The 18,795-nt window shown below is 40.7% G+C and overlaps 1 protein-coding gene across 9 annotated transcripts in view; it reads left to right on the forward strand.

The window, feature by feature from the left end:
- The first annotated feature begins 1,002 nt into the window (after window positions 1-1,002).
- Window positions 1,003-18,795, forward strand: part of LOC135098212 (uncharacterized) — a 51,580-nt gene continuing 33,787 nt past the window's right edge. For 3 of the 9 annotated variants that reach the window (XM_064000464.1, XM_064000457.1, XM_064000462.1), the window contains exons 1-5: window positions 1,003-1,153; window positions 2,999-3,171; window positions 5,955-6,040; window positions 13,726-13,819; window positions 15,495-15,665. The gene's annotated coding sequence lies outside the window, so the exon portion shown is untranslated. Of the gene's footprint in view, window positions 1,154-2,998; window positions 3,172-5,954; window positions 6,041-13,725; window positions 13,820-14,903; window positions 14,998-15,494; window positions 15,713-18,795 lie in introns of those variants that run through there. The other 6 variants (XM_064000465.1, XM_064000463.1, XM_064000459.1 and 3 more) reach the window with 5 other exon arrangements.

The following is an 18,795-nucleotide window of genomic DNA, read 5'->3' on the forward strand; positions in this document are numbered from 1 at the left end:
CAACAGCGTGTGGAAGATTATCACTGAAGATCTGGGCATGCGGAAAGTCTGTGCGAAGATGGTGCCGAGACTCCTGAACGATGACCAGAAGGGACGACGCATGCAGGTGTGTCAGGACATCCTCGAGCGTCTGGAAACTGAACCAGACTTGCTCAGGAGAGTCATCACCGGCGATGAGTCCTGGGTATTTGAGTACGACCCGGAGACCAAACGCCAGAGCCTTCAATGGAAGAGTCCGGCGTCGCCACGGCCGAAGAAAGCAAGGCAGTCCAGGTCCAGCTTCAAGGTCATGTTGATCGCTTTCTTCGATGTGAGGGGCATCGTCCACTGCGAGTTCTTGCCACAGGGCCAGACAGTCAACCAACATGTGTACAAAGAAGTACTGCGGCGTCTGCTTCGTGCAGTGCGCGAGAAGAGGCGGGAGTTGTGGCAGGGCAACTCGTGGCTGCTTCACCACGACAATGCGCCTGCTCACAATGCCCTGAGCATCAGAGAGTTCTTGGCCAAGAAGAACATCGCCGTGCTGGAGCAACCGCCCTACTCACCTGACCTCGCTCCGTGCGACTTCTTCCTCTTCCCCAAGCTCAAGGAGGTCATGAAGGGGACCCGTTTTGATGATGCGGACGACATCAAAAAGGCCGTGACGACGGAGCTGAGGAGCATCCCGCAAGAATCCTTCCAGCAGTGCATGCAAGCCTGGCAGAGAAGGATGGACAAGTGCATGCGGTGCCAGGGGGATTACTTCGAAGGAGATAACCTATAGTTTGTAGCCTGGATGTGAAATAAAACTTGTGTGGCACCAGTCCTGGAACTTTAATGACACACCTCGTATATATATATATATATATATATATATATATATATATATATATATATATATATATATATATATATATATATATATATATATATATATATATATATATATATATATATATATACATATATATATTAATGGTAGATATATGTAGCTACTGTGTATCATGATCATCCAATACATTCTTTTGTGTGCACAGGCACCCACATTGCCATCAAGGCCCGAAGAGTGGACGAGGCCCTCTACTTTAACTGGAAAAGCTATCACTCCCTCTGAAAATCCAACTTGTTTGTGATGTGAATGGAGTGATCCTCAGCTACTGCTTCAGATTCCCAGGTATATAGTATTATTGCATTACATGTTTACCCAACTATGTATTTTATTGATTTTCATGTGACTGCAATTGGTTACTGGTATTACATAAGAAAACAGTGTGACAAACCTTGACATTAGTTATAGAAGGAGGCAGTAGACACCTGCCAAAACGATAATTACTCCCAGTGAGGTCTAAAGCACTATTCAGGGTGTGCTGTGAACTTATCATTAAACCCAGCTGTGACCTCACTGAACGTTTCCCTTTGTGTCTCACAACACAAGGAGGCAGTCACAGCCTGCCCTCTAAAGACAACTCTCTTCCTCCACACAAAACTACAAGCACCTAAAAACACACACACCCTTCACTCAAAAATTTCAAAATCATCATGGCGACTCCTACACCAGCCTCCGAGTCCCCATCTGGGGAGGGGACCATAAATGTGCCTAGGTCGGACTGCCTTTCTGTTAACGACCTTAAGTGTCTTGACACCCCCCTCAACGTTCTCTTCATTAACTTCTGCAACATTCGCAGTCTAAGATCTAATTTTCAATCTGTAGAACACCACCTCTCCTCTTCTAAACCTCATCTTCTTTTCCTCCCTGAAAATCAGGTGTCTGAGACAACTGACAGTAGCCCCTTTTCTGTTCCCTCCTACTTTCTCTATCCTCATTTTCGATCCAAAGCTGGATGTTGCCTTTATGTGTGCAATGACTTAACATGCTTTTGTGCCCACGCTCTTGAATCTTCCGAGTTTTCCACCATCTGGCTACGAATACAGAGTCACTCTCAAACTAAATTTATCTGTGCTGTATATCTCTCACCTAACTCCTCTGACTATAAGAAATTCTTTGACTGCTTAACTTCCAAAGAGGAGCACATTCTGACCCTCTTCCCTTTTGCAGAGATCTCCATTCTTGGAGACTTTCATGGACTCTCCCCAATTACTGTTCACCTCAGCCCCCTTGTGTCAGCACTAGAGGCCATCCATACAATTAATACAACAGACCTGCTCATCTCAGCCACTACTGTCAGCACTAGAGGCCATCCATACAAATTAATGCAACAGACTTGTACACCTCAGCCACTACTGTCAGCACTAGAGGCCATCCATACAATTAATGCAACAGACTTGTTCATCTCAGCCACTTCTGTCAGCACTAGAGGCCATCCATACAATTAATGCAACAGACTTGTACACCTCGGCCACTGCTGTCAGCACTAGAGGCCATCCATACAAATTAATGCAACAGACTTGTACACCTCAGCCACTACTGTCAGCACTAGAGGCCATCCATACAAATTAATGCAACAGACTTGTACACCTCAGCCACTGCTGTCAGCACTAGAGGCCGTACATACAGTTAATGCAGCAGACCTGTTCATCTGAGCCACTTCTGTCAGCATTCCTTATAGTTGTTGTGATGCCAGACACACATTTTTCTCAGAGTGATGAAAATCTGGAATTTTCTTGCTAACAGTGTGCCTGAATCTAATTCTGTTGATGGTTTTAGGTACAGTTTGTCCAATTTCTCAGGTGTACATCTGTTTGATTCTTGCTGGTGACATATACGCTGTGCTGCTAGTCAGATTTATTATTTATCTTGGGCTGATGGCACACTTGCCAGGCAGTTAGATAAGCATGTACAGACTTTGGTGTCTTTTTGATAGTGCTGGTGAGCTGACCCTGAACTGGCCCTGAAGGGGTTCTCTCTTGTGAGACCAGCCAGGTAAAAAATATGTTGAAATGTAGCCACATTTACTATTGTGAAGTATTTACTATTCTTTTCATTTCTTCTCTGTTCACAGGTGCTCTGGAAAATCAATTCAAGGCTAATTATTATTTTTTCTTTATTCATTATCCACAGTTGCCTTGGAAAGTGCATTCCTGGCTGAGTGTGGTGCGTGTGCCTGCTACTCGTGTGGTGGTGGTGCTGCTGCGTGAAGCCTCTGCCGTGGGAACCCACCACAAATAGCTAATGGATTCTGTATGACGGGATCAGCAGCAGACAGAATTGCAGTGATGTATTAACATGCCTAGGTTTGGTCCTAAAGGATTGATTTGATGTTGTATTTACTACTCATTTGTCTGTAGTCTATATAGTTTTACTACTACTGGAGTAGTAGTAAAACTGGGGCTTTTTTTTCTTTTTTTATTCAAAATTTTTGTTGCCCCTGGCCAGTGGCCCTCTTACAGGAGAAAAGTAGTAATAGTAATATTTATTTTTGTATGTGTTTGTGTCTATTATAGTATACTGCACTGTAGGAAAAGTTTTGTGAGGAACACATGTTAATCTTGACAGTCACTGGTTTGAACCTGAAGCACAACTTTCCAGAAACAAGACCTTGCATTTAGTATACAACAAACTAACTTACCAGCTTCCTGTGTTAGCTTAATTCTATCTTGTTTGTATTCTTAATGCTTTGCTTTCTCATTAAAAAAACATTTTCAAAGGCCATACAGATGATCACCAAAATTCTCATGGGGCATTTTCTTTTTCTCTTGCAAAATCCTTGCATTGTCAGTCATGAAAATGCCCCTGGAGACCACAACAACACCACCTGAGTAAAGATAAAGGTGAAAATAATGATAGTGGTTGTGGCAGTGGTGGTGGTGGTGGTGGTGGTGGTGGTGGTGGCGGCGGCTCTGAGGAGAATTAAGTACTAATATCAGAAGGATGTGGTTTTCATGTTGCAGAAGAAACCAGATGGAAAAAAAGTGTGTGTGTGTGTGTGTGTGTGTGTGTGTGTGTGGGAGAGAGAGAGAGAGAGAGAGAGAGAGAGAGAGAGAGAGAGAGAGAGAGAGAGAGAGAGAGAGAGAGAGAGAGAGAGAGAGAAAGAGAGAGAGTGGCTGGGTTAGGGAGAGAGAAGAGAAAGAGGTAAGTGGAGATATGGAGGCAAGGGAGAAGGAAGAAAAAGCAGAGGAGTTATGGGAGAGATGGAAGAAAGGGAGGAGGAGGGAGGGAGGGTAGATGAGCAGTATGTAAGTGAGTGTGAGTGGAGTCAGCATATAAAAGGGAGAGAAATGAATACTCTAAGGAGGGAAGAAATAAAGAATTCATGAAAAGACATTATAGACATATGTAAGGATGAACCAAGGATGTTCTATAGAATGGTAAAATGAAGAATAAGAATGGGTTCAACAAACTGAAAATAAATGGTAAACATGTTGAAGAAGAAGCACAAATTGCAGAGGTTTTGAATGACTTCTTTCAGTGTCTTCATTGGAGAGGGAACATTTGGTAGACTGGTGACAGCAGATGTGAGAGTAGAAGAGTGAGTGAGATTGAGGTAACAGTGGATGAGGTAAGAATAATGATGGAAGACTTGGATGTGAGGAAGGCACAGGGACCTGATGGAGTGTCTGATTGGGTGGTGAAGGAATGCAGAGATCAACCTGCACACATGATTTACAAACTCATCATAACTTCATTAAGGGAAGGAGTGGTGCCCAACATTGGAAAAAAAGCAGGTATAGTCCCCATATATAAGAGTGGAAGCAAAGAAGAACCATTTAATTATAGACCAGCATCATTAACAAGTGTAGTGGCAAAATTGTGCCAAAGAATAGTGAAGCAAAGATGGAGTGAATATCTGGAAAAGAGAGAAATATTAACAGACAGACAATTCAGATTTAGGAAAGGAAGGTCATGTATAACAAATTTAAGATGCTTCTAATCCAGTCATAGATATGGTACAAGAAAGAGAGGGATGGGCAGATTGTGTTTATTTTGAGAAGGTGCCCCACAGCAGACTGTTGTGGAAATGAGAAATGTCTGGTGGGCTGAGAGGAGCACTCCTACATTGGATCAGTGACTTTCTGAGAGGAAGGGAAATGAGAACAGTGGTCAAAGATAAAAAGTCATCATGGAGAGAGGTAATTAGTGGTGTTCTGCAGGGTTCAGTACTACCACCAGTCATGTTTGCTACCTGTGTGAATGATGCGATGGAAGGGGTGAATAGTTACATGAGTCTGTTTGCTGATGATGCAAAATTGATGGGAAAAGTGGAGAGGACAGAGGATTGTGAAGCTCTACAGGGAGATCTGAATGTGATTTGGGATTGGAGTGACACTTGGAAAATGGAGTTTAACATAAAAAGATGAGGAGTGCTGAAGTTTGGGCATAGTTGTGTGATGCCAGTCTTCAGTTATAAATTGGGTAATGAGGAAATAAAAGTGAAGAGTGAAGAGAAAGACCCTGGAATTACTGTCACCGATAAGTTGTCCTCAGAGGTACATGTAAGAAGAAAGACAGGGGAAACATATAATCTGGTGAGAAACATAAGAACAACATTCAACTACCTGGATGAAGAGATGATTAGGGATGTAACTGACAATGATAAGACCTAGTTTGAGATATGCAGCAGCGATGTGGTCTCCCAGCACTAAAAGGGACATAAAGAAATTAGAAAGAATACAATGAGCAGCGACAAAGTTGCCTTTGACCCTATCAGACTTATCATATGAAGAGAGACTAAAACTAAACCTACCCACCCTTGGAAGAGAGAAGAGAGAGAGGTGATCTGATGGCCTTATATTGGATTTTGTCAGACTGTGAAAAATTGGACCAGAGTAATTTGGTGGTGAGAGACTTTAGAAGCACGAGAGGGCATGAGAAGATGAAGAAGAAGGGTGTGTGTAGGAGGATATTAAGAAGAACAGTTTCCTGCAAAGTACTGCAGAAATCTGGAAACACACACACACACACACACACACACACTCTTAAAAACATCTGAAAATTTTTACTATAAACTTGTAAATTTGTTCATAATTGTATGACTTCTTATATGTCACCTCTTATGTGACCTGTTATGACCTCTCAGGGACAGCCTTGGGGGCATCCATTACTGGCAGAAGCCCGAGTGTGCTGAGTGACGGGGCGGCATGACCTTGCACATCAGAGGGTCAGGTCAGTGTGTGCATTGTGCATATTGTGCCTTAGTGGCCTGTCATCTCTCTCTCTCTCTCTCTCTCTCTCTCTCTCTCTCTCTCTCTCTCTCTCTCTCTCTCTCTCTCTCTCTCTCTCTCTCTCTCTCTCTCTCTCTCTCTCTCTCTCTCTCTCTCTCTCTCTCTCTCTCTCTCTCTCTCTCTCTCTCTCTCTCTCTCTCACACACACACACACACACACTCTTGATCATGTGAAGATGGAGATAGAGATCAAAGAAGAAGTGCCAAAATTCAATGAGGAATATAAAAATGAGAGAAAAAATTATGCTAAGGCAGACTTTACAGGATTAAAGAAATTCTACGGAGAGCTTGATTGGAATAATTTATTAAGAGGTATGGAGGTGCAGAAAAAATATGAAGTGTTTTTAAGCAAGTTTAGAGAAGGTGTTGAAAGATATGTGCCAAGATATAAGGTAAAAGAAAATAAGAAAGTGTGGTTTAATGCAAAGTGTGCAGAGGCAAAAAAGAAAAAGGAGAGGGCATGGAAAAAAATGAGGAAACAATGGAATGAGATAAATAGAGAAGAATACAGGACAGCTAGAAATGATTATGTTAAAATAAGAAGAGAAGAAGAAAGAAATTTTGAAAGAGATGTAGTTGGAAAGTGTAAAGAAGAACCCAAACTTTTCTATAGATATGTAAATGGAAAAATAAAGCATAGAGATACTATTACAAAGCTGAAGGAAAATGGAGAAATTTATGAAACCACACAAGAGATGGCTGAGATACTGAATAAAAGCTTTAAGTCTGTATTTACAAGAGAAACCACCTTTGCATCACTGGGAGATGAGGAACAACAGAAAGGAATAGAAAACATGCAAGTGGAAAGAAAAGAAATTAAAAGACTACTGGAAGAGCTAGATACTAGGAAGGCGATGGGGCCAGACGAAGTAAATGGATGGATATTGAAAGAATGTAGAGAGGAATTGGAAGAACCAATATGGGAGATAATTAACAGTTCTTTAAAGGAAGGAAAAGTACCAAAGGAATGGAAGAGAGCAAATATAGTACTGTTATACAAAGGAGGTAATAAAATGGAACCACTGAATTACAGACCAGTCTCACTCACGAGTATTGTAAGTAAACTCTGTGAAATAGTCATTAAAAACAGATGGGTGCAATATCTTGAACAAGAAAATATAATAACAGAAAAACAATTCGGTTTCAGGAAAGAGAGATCTTGCGTAACAAACTTACTGAGCTTTTATACAAGAGTAATAGATAAACTACAAGAGAGAGATGGTTGGGTTGATGCTGTCTATTTAGATCTGAAAAAAGCTTTTGATACAGTTCCACATAAAAGACTCATATGGAAACTGGAACATCGAGGAGGGCTAAAAGGAAAAATACTTAAGTGGATGAAGGATTATCTCCAAGGTAGGGAAATGAGTACAGTAATCAGAGATAATAAATCAAGTTGGTGCGAAGTAACAAGCGGAGTACCACAAGGGTCTGTGTTGGCACCTATAATGTTTCAGGTCTATATAAATGATATGACGGTGGGTTTAAATAGCTACATTAACATGTTTGCAGATGATGCAAAATTGATGAAAGTAATAAAGAACCAAGAGGATTGTGAGGAACTACAGAGGGATATTGATAGAATTTATGAATGGAGTAAACGATGAAAATTAGAATTCAATATAAAGAAGTGCCATGTAATGGAGATGGGAAGAAGTAAAAGGAGACCTTCATGGGAGTATAAGATGGGAGGTATCACAATACCAAAGAGCAAAGAAGAAAAAGACTTGGGAGTAATAATTCAAGACACGCTATCACCAGAAAAACACATCAATGGAATATTTGGCTCTACATATAATTTGCTAGCAAATATCAGGGTGGCATTTAATTACCTAGACAAAGAAATGATGAAGAAAATCATAACACACATGATACGTCCCAAACTGGAATACGCAGCAGTGGTATGGTCTCCACACAAAAAGAAAGATATAAGGAAATTGGAAAGAATACAAAGAACAGCTACGAAAATGATACCTGAATTGGAAGGACCTAAGTTACAAGGAAAGACTGGAAGAAATTGGATTACCAACACTGCAAGAAAGAAGGGAAAGAGGAGACCTGATAACAATGTTCAAATTAGTAAATGGCATGGAGAAGATAGACAGAGATGACCTAGTTGTAAAAGTGGAGGAAGGAGATAGACGTACAAGGGGACATATGAAGAAATTAAAGAAGAGTCATTGTTTGGGAGATATTAAGAAATACAGCTTTCCGCATCGAACGGTTGAAATATGGAATAACTTAAAAGAAGAGGTAGTTGCGGCAAAGAGTGTGCACATGTTTAAAGAGAAATTGGACAAATTCGGTTATGGAGACAGGACTAATTGAGCTTTGGCTCGGACCCTGTATTATACAACTAGGAAAATACAACTAGGTAAATACACACACACACACACACACACACACACACACACACACACACACACACACACACACACACAAGATGTTGAAGTGGGAGAAGGAATGGCGGAAGTAATTATAATTCAAACAGAAAGGAAGGGAGAAGGAAGAAGAGATTTTGCAGTGGCTTATGTACCCCCAAAGATGAATGCATGGACACAAGAGGATGGAATAGATGGAGAAAAAAGGAGGAAGTGAGAAATGGAAAGAATTCGAGGAGGTAAGAAACGAATATATCAGAATCCTGAGAGATGAAGAAAGGAATTATGAGAAAGATATAGTTAACAAGTGCAAAGATGAGCCAAAGTTATTCTTCAGATGTGTGAATGGGAAGATGACGTTACATATGAAGATACACGGTTACAAGCGGAATTAATGAACAAGTGCTTCCAGTCAGTATTCACCAAAGAAAGCAAATTTGAAGGAGAAAGAGCATGGCACAGAAACAATGTGATGAGAGAGATACAGGTGGACGTAAGTGAAATTAAGAACATTATGAAAGTTTTGGATATAAGTAAGGCTCAATGACCGAATGGAGTGTCCAACTGGATACTTAAGGAATGTTGTGAACAACCAGCAGGGAGTATACACAATACCATAGTATGTTCTTTTAAGGAAGGAAAAATCCCTCTAGACTGGAAGAGAGCCAATATTGTGCCCATTTTTAAAAGAGGTAATAAAGAAGATCCATTGAATTACAGACCAATGTTCTTAACAAGTGTGGTGGCAAAAAATAGTGGAAAAAATAGTTAAAAACAGATGGATGAAATATTTAGAAGAAACACAAACATTGACTGATACTCAATTTTGTTTCAGAAGCGGAAGGTCTTGTGTCATGAATTTAGTGAGCTTTTATGGTAAAGCGATTGATATAATTCAAGAGAGAGAGGGATGGGCCTAAAAAAAACATTTGATAAGGTACCACACCAGAGACTGCTATAGAAAATTTAAAATATAAGGGGTTTGCAGGGCAACACACTGAATTGGATTACAGACTTGAGGGACAGAGAAATGAGAACAGTAATAAAGGGAGAACAATCAGAATGGTGTAGAGTTACAAGTGGAGTACCACAGGGTCTTAGCCCCGGTAATATTTCTGGTGCATGTTCAATATAGTGAATGAGGTTGACAGTTATATAAGTCTGTTTGCAGACGATACAAAATTATTGAAAAGAGTGGAAAACAATATGGATTGTGAAATATTACAGAAAGATCTAAATAAGATATATAAATGGAGTAAGAAATGGGAAATGGAATTCAATGCAAAGAAATGCAAGGTGATGGAATTAGGAAAAAAAGCAAAAGAAGATTGACAAGTTCGTACACCATGGGAGAAGTGGAAATTAAGAAAACCAAACAAGAAAAAGATTTGAGAATTACAATAAGTGATAATTTATCACCTGAAAAACATGTAAACAAAATAGTTTGGGAAACCTATGAGTTATTAAAAAAGATGAAAGGGGCATTTGCATACATGGATGAAGAGATGATGAGAAAGTTGATGGAATATGTGATTCAACCAAACCTGGAATATGCCACAATTGTTTGGTCACCCCATAATAAAAAGGAAATAAGGAAAATAGAAAGGATCCAAAGAGCTGCAACCAAATTGGTACCAAGTTTGAGAGATTTAACCTATGAAGAAAGATTAAGGAGATTGAAGCTTCCATCATTACAAGAGAGAAGAGAAAGAGGGAACCTGATTGCTATATACAGAGCTTTAATAGGTAAGGATCAAGTTGACAAAGAAGACTTATTTGTGTGGGACTTAAGAGATACATGAGGACATGGACTGAAATTGAGGAAAACAAGTAGAAGAGATATCAAGAAATATGGTTTCCCAAACAGAAGCATAGAAATATGAAACAACTTAGATGAAACAGTGGTACAAGCAACAAATATTCATGAATTTAAAGTTAAGCTGGATGCTTATAGATATGGAGACAGGACAGCACGAGCATATCTCTTTTCCTGTAAAACATAGCTAGGTAAATGCACATTTCCTGTCTCTACTGTCCCTAGGTATGGTAAAGGAAATGTCATGAGTCATACTACTACTACTACTACTACTACTACTTACTACTACTACTACTACTACTACTACTACTACTACTACTACTACTACCACCACCACCACTAGTACTACTGCTACTACTACTACTACTACTACTACTACTACTACTACTACTACTACTACTACTACTATTACCACCACCACCACCACCACTACTGCTACTACTACTACTACTACTACTACTACTACTACTACTACTACTACTACTACTACTACTACTGCTACTACTACTACTACTACTACTACTACTACTACTACTACTACTACTACTACTACTACTACTACTGCCGCCATCACCACTACCAACACCACCACCATCACCACTAAATCAGTATTTATTATTTTTCTTCTTGTCTATGAAAAGACGTGGAAAAGTGCAGGGTGGTATCATCAGCGTAGGAGTGGATAGGACAAGAAGTTTGGTTTAGAAGATCATTAATGAATAATAAGAAGAGAGTGGATGACAGGACAGAACCCTGAGGAACACCACTGTTAATAGATTTAGGAGAAGAACAGTGACTGTCTACCACAGCAGCAATAGAACGGTCAGAAAGGAAACTTGAGATGAAGTTACAGAGAGAAGGATAGAAACCGTAGGAGGGTAGTTTGGAAATCAAAGCTTTGTGCCAGACTCTATCAAAAGCTTTTGATATGTCCAAGGCAACAGCAAAAGTTTCACCAAAATCTCTAAAAGAGGATGACCAAGACTCAGTAAGGAAAGCCAGAGGATCACCAGTAGAGCGGCCTTGACGGAACCCATACTGGCGATCAGATAGAAGGTTGTGAAGTGATAGATGTTTAAGAATCTTTCTGTTGAGGATAGATTCAAAAACTTTAGATAAGCAGGAAATTAAAGCAATAGGACGGTAGTTTGAGGGATTAGAACGGTCACCCTTTTTAGGAACAGGTTGAATGTTGGCAAACTTCCAGCAAGAAGGAAAGGTAGATGTTGACAGACAGCTGAAAGAGTTTGACTAGGCAAGGTGCAAGCACGGAGGCACAATTTCGGAGAACAATAGGAGGGACCCTATCAGGTCCATAAGTCTTCCGAGGGTTTAGGCCAGCGAGGGCATGGAAAACATCATTGTGAAGAATTTTAATATGTGGCATGAAGTAGTCAGAGGGTGGAGGAGAGGGAGGAACAAGCCCAGAATCGTCCAAGGTAGAGTTTTTAGCAAAGGTTTGAGTGAAGAGTTCAGCTTTAGAAATAGATGTGATAGCAGTGGTGCCATCTGGTTGAAATAGAGGAGGGAAAGAAGAAGAAGCAAAGTTATTGGAGATATTTATGGCTAGATGCCAGAAATCACGAGGGGAGTTAGATCTTGAAAGGTTTTGACATTTTCTATTATTGAAGGAGTTTTTGGCTAGTTGGAGAACAGACTTGACATGGTTCCGGGCAGAAATATAAAGTGCATGAGATTCTGGTGATGGAAGGCTTAACTACCTTTTGTGGGCCACCTCTCTATCATGTACTCGTATAGCATGAGAACAAACTGTGTTAAACCAAGGTTTAGAAAGTTTAGGACGAGAAAAAGAGTGAGGAATGTACACCTCCATGCCAGACAGTATCACCTCTGTTAGGCACTCAGCACACAAAGACAGGGTCTCTGACATGGAAGCAGTAGTCAATTCCAAGGAAAATCAGCAAAATACTTCCTCAGGTCCCCCCAACTAGCAGTGGCAAAATGCCAGAGGCACCTTCGCTTAGGGGGATCCTAAGGAGGGATTGGAGCGATAGGACAAGATAAAGATATGAGATTGTGATCGGAGGAACCCAACGGAGAAGAAAGGGTGACAGCATAAGCAGAAGGATTAGAGGTCAGGAAAAGGTCAAGAATGTTGGGCGTATCTCCAAGACGGTCAGGAATACGAGTAGGGTGTTTGCACCAATTGCTCTAGGTTATGGAGGATAGCAAAAGTTGTAGGCTAGTTCACCAGGATGGTCAGTGAAGGAAGAGGAAAGCCAAAGCTGGTGGTGAACACTGAAGTCTCCAAGAATGGAGATCTCTGCAATAGGGAAGATGGTCAGAATGTGCTCCACTTTGGAAGTTAAGTAGTCAAAGAATTTCTTATAGTCAGAGGAGTTAGGTGAGAGGTATACAGCACAGATAAATCTAGTACGAGAGTGACTCTGTAGTCGTAGCCAGATGGTGGAAAACTCAGAAGATTCAAGAGCGTGGGCACGAGAGCAGGTTAAGTCATTGCGCACATAAATGCAGCATCCAGCTTTGGATCGAAAATGAGGATAGAGAAAGTAGGAGGGAACAGAAAAGGGGCTACTGTCAGTTGCCTCAGACACTTGAGTTTCAGTGAGGAAAAGAAGATGAGGTTTAGAAGAGGAGAGGTGGTGTTCTACAGATTGAAAATTAGATCTTAGACCGCGAATGTTGCAGAAGTTAATGAAGAAAAAGTTGAGGGGGGGGGTGTCAAGACACTTAGGGTCATCAACAGAAAGGCAGTCCGACCTGGGGACATTTATGGTCCCCTCCCCAGATGGGGACTCTGAGGCTGGTGTAGGAGTCGCCATTATGATTTTGAAATTTTTGAGTGAAGGGTGTGTGTGTGTTATTAGGTGCTTGTAGTTTTGTGTGGAGGAAGATAGTTGTGACTGCCCCCTTGTGTTGTGAGACACAAAGGGAAACATTCAGTAAGGTCACAGCTGGGTTTAATGATAAGTTCACAGCACCCCCTGAACAGTGCTGCACACCTCACTGGGAGTAATTATCGTTTCGGAAGGTGTCTACTGCCTCCTCTTTGGAAAGCAGTAGGGAGTTTGGGAAGGCAATGGGGGATTTGGCAAGCCAGTGGAGAGTTTGGGAATTCAGTGGGGAGTTTGGGGAGGCAGTGGGAAGTTTGGGAAGGCACTGGGAGTTGACTGGAGTTTTTAAGACAGACAGACAGAGAGAGAGAGAGAGAGAGAGAGAGAGAGAGAGAGAGATTATAAATAAAGATACGCACAGAAGCTGATAAACGGGCAACAATGCATAAGGAGACTCCACAACAAGATATCAAGTATTATATCCATGAACAGCACCCACCTACATTCACTCACTAACCAGGCTGATCTGTACTGTACTTCTGTGTATGGGCAATGAACTGCAGTAAATATGAACCAGTATTTTTTCTGTCATTCTTGTTCTCTTTTACCTCAGGCAGTGCAGTGCAGACTCCAAGGCTCCCCAAGTGTACAGCATTGTTGTGTGTGTGGATGGGGTGTGTGTGCCAGACTCCTCACACTCTGTATTGGTAGGTTGGAGAGAGAGAGAGAGAGAGAGAGAGAGAGAGAGAGAGAGAGAGAGAGAGAGAGAGAGAGAGAGAGAGAGAGAGAGGAATCATTACCTGTACATTTGTGTCACATGTATATTTTAGCTATATAAAGTGATTAAGTCCGTGGTGTGTGTGTGTGTGTGTGTGTGTGTGTGTGTGTGTGTGTGTGTGTGTGTGTGTGTGTGTGTGTGTGTGAACCATTTCCTCACTGACACAAGCCCTTCCAGAGACATTTTTCCTTCATTCAAATAAGCCATAGTAATTTCATTTCACTAAACTAAAATAAAAATAGTAAAACATGAATTAATCTGCATCCATCCCTTCTTTGAACTTTAAGTGGTATGTGTCCTTTGAAAATACCATTAACTTGTATCTTTTTATTCAGCTTGGGCAGTTACAACAGCCAGATTTGTACACCAACTCTCTCCTTCTCTCATCTCTTTCTCTCTCAGCATTCGTCTCCCCACTTACCTCTTCTCTTCCTCCTCTCATCCTTCTCTCTCTCATCATTCTGACCTTCATTTATTTTTGTCTATGCATGTTTTCTCATATTTGCATGAACTAACTCATTCTCTCATCTCTTTCACTATTCTTCTCTCCATTTATTTCTGTTCTTGCATGCTCTCATTCTCTCTCTCTCTCTCTCTCTCTCTCTCTCTCTCTCTCTCTCTCTCTCTCTCTCTCTCTCTCTCTCTCTCTCTCTCTCTCTCTCTCTCTCTCTCTCTCTCTCTCTCTCTCTCTCTCTCTCTCTCTCTCTCTCTCTCTCTTCCTCTCTCTCTCTCTCTCTCTCTCTCTCTCTCTCTCTCTCTCTCTCTCTCTCTCTAGCACTCTATTCCCTTCTTCCATTCATTAGAGGTCATCCCCTTACATCCACAGCATGTATTGCACTCATACACATCTCCTCCTCCCTTTCTGTCCCAGTTCTACATGTTTCTCTCATGCCTCATCTCATCTCCTCATCTCCTCATCCTCCTGTGTCACTCTCTCCTTAGTATCGCTGGGCAAGGTCACCTACTATTGAGACAGTAGCTCTTCTTTGGTCATTGCCAGGCTCTCTTTTGGATCTTCATGGCAGTTTCCCACAACAGCAAACACTGCAAGCTTGACCACACTGATCTTGTCTCCAGTGAAGCTAAGAGTGGGAATGTTTTTACCAAGTATGTGTTGTGTTGTGGAGTTTTTAGTTTAGTTTTAATCACTGTCCTTCCTTAATCTGTTACTGGAATCATGAAAACACCCTTGCAAACCATAACAACATCTGCTAAAACCTGTTACAGTATCATTAACCCTTTTAAACCATTACTTGAATCACAGAAACATCCTTGCAAACCCTGACAACATCCACTGAAACTTGTTAAACTGTCACTAGCATTATTAAACCATTACTTGATCATAAAAAACAACCCTTGAAAACCCTGGTAACATCCATTAAAGTCTGTTAAACTATTACTAACCTTATTAAACCATTACTTGAATCATGAAATTGCCCTTGAAAAACCATGATAACATCCACTAAAGCCTTTTAAATTACCCACTCCAATCAGGGGAGCTCCAAACACTATTAGAGCCTGTTGATAAAGAAAAGGCACTGGGATATTGGGGAATGCACATTTCAAGCTGTAGCCTTACCTCACATCCTTAACTCTCATAACAGGGCCTTTGTTGGAGGCGTCCCCTGTGATATAGTGGACGACAACCTGGAGCTCTGTGACACACTGACAAGGGAGAAGGTTACTTGTCGCTCCAAGGCTAAGCTGGTCGGCCCCATGAATGTCACTGTCTGCGTTACCGGAAGAGGCGCGTCTGAAGTGACCAAGATAGGAAGGTACGTGGACTCCCAGGACAGGCTGTACCAGTTCCTCACATATGCTGGTGTGTTACATATAGTGTGCCTGCTTGTGTATGCATGTGAATCTAGTCTTACCTTATGTTACCTAAACCAGTGTAACCTGACTTTATCCTGACTACTGGAAATAACTGTATAGGAATTAAGCTTGTAATGCCCTGTGTTTTAGCAGTAGATTGTTGTGTTTTTCTTAGTTTTCACAGGGTGTCGTGCAAGTTTAGGTACACACTTTAGGTATGATAGTTCAAGTAATTCTAAGTTGAAAATACTCTATACACATATGCTGTGTTTTGTTTTATTTTGTGAAAAATTAATGTGTAGCTAAGTTGTGAGTTGCGGGAGCTGCTTGCCTGGGTGTGCCTCCGCCTCCTTCCTCCCCTCCTTGGCTCGCTACGTACTCGCGTGGTGCTGCGTAGCATTAAGTGATAAAATTTTTGTGTACATTGTATGCAGTCAAATCCTTACAGGAAATAGCAAATAACAGATTAAATTTTTGTATGTGCCAGTGAAGAAAATGTGCAGGTAACACAACAATACAGTGGTTATTCAGTGCTACTTTTTAAAACACACATGGCAGTTCACTGCAAATGTCATCCCCTTTGACAGTTGTGATCTTGACATTTAAATGGCAAGCCTTGTCAATCAAGTGATAGCCAAAGTGCATCTTTTTGCTCCTGTCATTCCTTATCTGCTCTGCAGCTTCCTTAATGCTGTGAATCAACTCCTCTCTGTAACGTGATTTGTTCTTGTATACCAAGGATTTCATGAGTCCCCAAAGGAAAGAAATCCATTGGTGTTAGGTGAAGGGATCTTGCTGGCTATTCCTGTGGGCCTCCACCACCTATCCATCATCAGGAGACTGATCCCAGGGAAGCCGCTCCCACAATACACAACTTACAGGTTAATTTCTCACAAAATAAAGCAAACAGCATGTGTGTGTATAGAGTATTTTTGACTTAGGATTAGTTGAACTATCATATCCTAAGGTATGTACCTTAATTCATGGTACACCCTGTATTGTTAGTACACACACACACACACACACACACACACACACACACACACACACACACACACACACACACACACACACACACACACACACACACACACACTGTGCTGCCCAGCTAATTGGACACATCCACAGCAGCTCTAAGGAGTTACCTAAGTTTTGGTTGTACAGGGGGCTGAGCTTGAGTCCTGTCTCTATAATAGGGAATTGTGTGATGTGTGAGTGCAGGGGAAGTGAAGTGTAAATTGGGAAGTGAGCAAAAAGGTGAATGGGAGAGTAGTGTATGGGTAAACATTGTCTTGTCAGTGATACCAAGAAGGGAAGATGGTGGCGGACACAGCAAATATTTTTGAGGGTTTCAAGGAAGACCTCAGTGTAGCTTATACAAATAAACAAATATGGAAAATTGAAGAAAATGTGAAAATATGATAAAATCATAATTTAGTAGCAATAATAAAGACATGGAAGGAAGAGAGAGAGAGGTGGGTGGTGGCAATGTAAAAAGATATCCAGTGATATAATAGAGATGAAGAAGAGGAAGATGGAAAGAGAAAAAGAAAACAAAGAACTGAGAGAAGAGGTGACAATAATAGTGAACTTAAACAAAAAGTACTACAAAGAAATCAAGAAACTCAAGGAAGAGAACAAGGAGTTAAAGAAAGCTTTACAAGAGAGAGAGAGAGAGAGAGAGAGAGAGAGAGAGAGAGAGAGAGAGATTAAGGTTGGGAAAGTGAAAGAGTCAGTGACAGCAGAAGTCAAAAGTTGGAAAGAAGAGAGAGAACAACAACAAAAGGTGAATATAGATAAGATCATAAGGCAACAGCAACAGGAACACAATAAGGACATGGAAAAGCAATTGATTAAAATAATAAAGGAAAAAAGTAATCTTGTGAGAGACATCGTACAGAGAAAGATGTTTGTGGTGGTATTTGGGGTCAAGGAGAAGAACTTACTAATGAAAATAGCTAGAGAGAAAGAAGAGGCAAAAAAGACTAAGGAAATTATAGCAGAAGTGGCGGAGGAAGGAGAGGAGATAGTTGAACAAATTGAAGAGGTTTACAGGATTGGAAAATACAGTGAAAATGGAACAAGACCAATGAAAATAAGATTCATGGCACAAACAGCAGTGAAATATGTCTTGCAAAGAACAAGAAAATTGGCAAAAGTAGAAGGAATGAATAAATATGAATAAAGGAGAGAGAAGTAAACTGAAAGAGTAAAGTAGAGGAAAGTAGTAGAGTAGAGGCCCAGTCAAAAAATGAGGAGAGAACACAAGAACGAGCGAGGAGATTTGCTTGGAAAGTTGTGGACATGAAAGTGAGGAAATGGTGCCACAAAGATGTCACACCAAGCAGAAGTTTAAAGATTATGTATACTAATGTAGATGGTTTGGTGTTGAGCCAGATGGAACTTAAAGACTACCTAAAGAACAATAAACCAGATGTGGTTTGTTTAATTTAAATCATACTAAGAGGAAATAAAGTTGGAATTTGCAAAGGAAGGTTGTAGTGCATGGAGGAGAGACAGAAAAGGAAAGGGAGGAAGAGCAACAATGATATTGGTGAAAGAGGATATTGTTGTTGAGGAAGTGGAATATGGCGATGGAATGGCAGAAACTTTGAGTGTTGTGATTAAGATCAAATGAAATGAAAAAAAGGAAAGTTACTGTGATGTACATACCACCAAAAACTAATGCATGGGAAACTGATAGATATAAAACTATACAACTAAAAACAAGAAATAGCACAGGAAATGATAAGGAAAAGTAACAAAGTGCTTTTAGTAGGCAGCTTCAACACTAAAGGAATGAACTGGCAGAAGATGGAAGTGAAAGAAAATGTTGGGTCATGGAGTAAACTTATTTTTCATATATATTTACTTATTTATTTTTTTATGTAGGAGGGACACTGGCAAAGGGAAACAAAAATCCAATAAAAAAAAAAAGCTCACTGTGATACCAGACCCGGATTAGCTCAGAAGTAGTAGTCAAGAATTGAAGGATATGTGTCTTGAAACCTCCCTCTTGAAAGAGTTCAAATCATAGGAAGGTGGAAATACAGAAGCAGGCAGGGAGTTCCAGAGTTTACCAGAGAAAGG

Source organism: Scylla paramamosain, unplaced genomic scaffold (assembly GCF_035594125.1).
Source record: "Scylla paramamosain isolate STU-SP2022 unplaced genomic scaffold, ASM3559412v1 Contig50, whole genome shotgun sequence".
Classification (NCBI taxonomy): Eukaryota; Metazoa; Arthropoda; class Malacostraca; order Decapoda; family Portunidae; genus Scylla; species Scylla paramamosain.